This window comes from Penaeus monodon, chromosome 29 (assembly GCF_015228065.2).
Source record: "Penaeus monodon isolate SGIC_2016 chromosome 29, NSTDA_Pmon_1, whole genome shotgun sequence".
Classification (NCBI taxonomy): domain Eukaryota; kingdom Metazoa; phylum Arthropoda; class Malacostraca; order Decapoda; family Penaeidae; genus Penaeus; species Penaeus monodon.
In genome coordinates this window covers 22,104,292-22,104,499 of record NC_051414.1, presented here as the reverse complement: position 1 = coordinate 22,104,499, position 208 = coordinate 22,104,292, and positions in this window count along the sequence as shown.

Here is a 208-nt window from a genome sequence, read left to right as displayed (position 1 = left end):
CACGGACGCCATCTTTGCTCTTCTGCGTCACGTGACCAGCGACTCGCCCTCATCGATAACAGCGGCAAATTCAAACCAAGGGAACCTTCCATTAATCTATATCGGGCACGGAAAACAACAGTGGGGGAGGAAAATGTCATTTTGATCAGTGACATGGTGTGGGAGGGGTTGGTTAAACCGCTAGCATTTTTCTTCTTCATACCAAAAG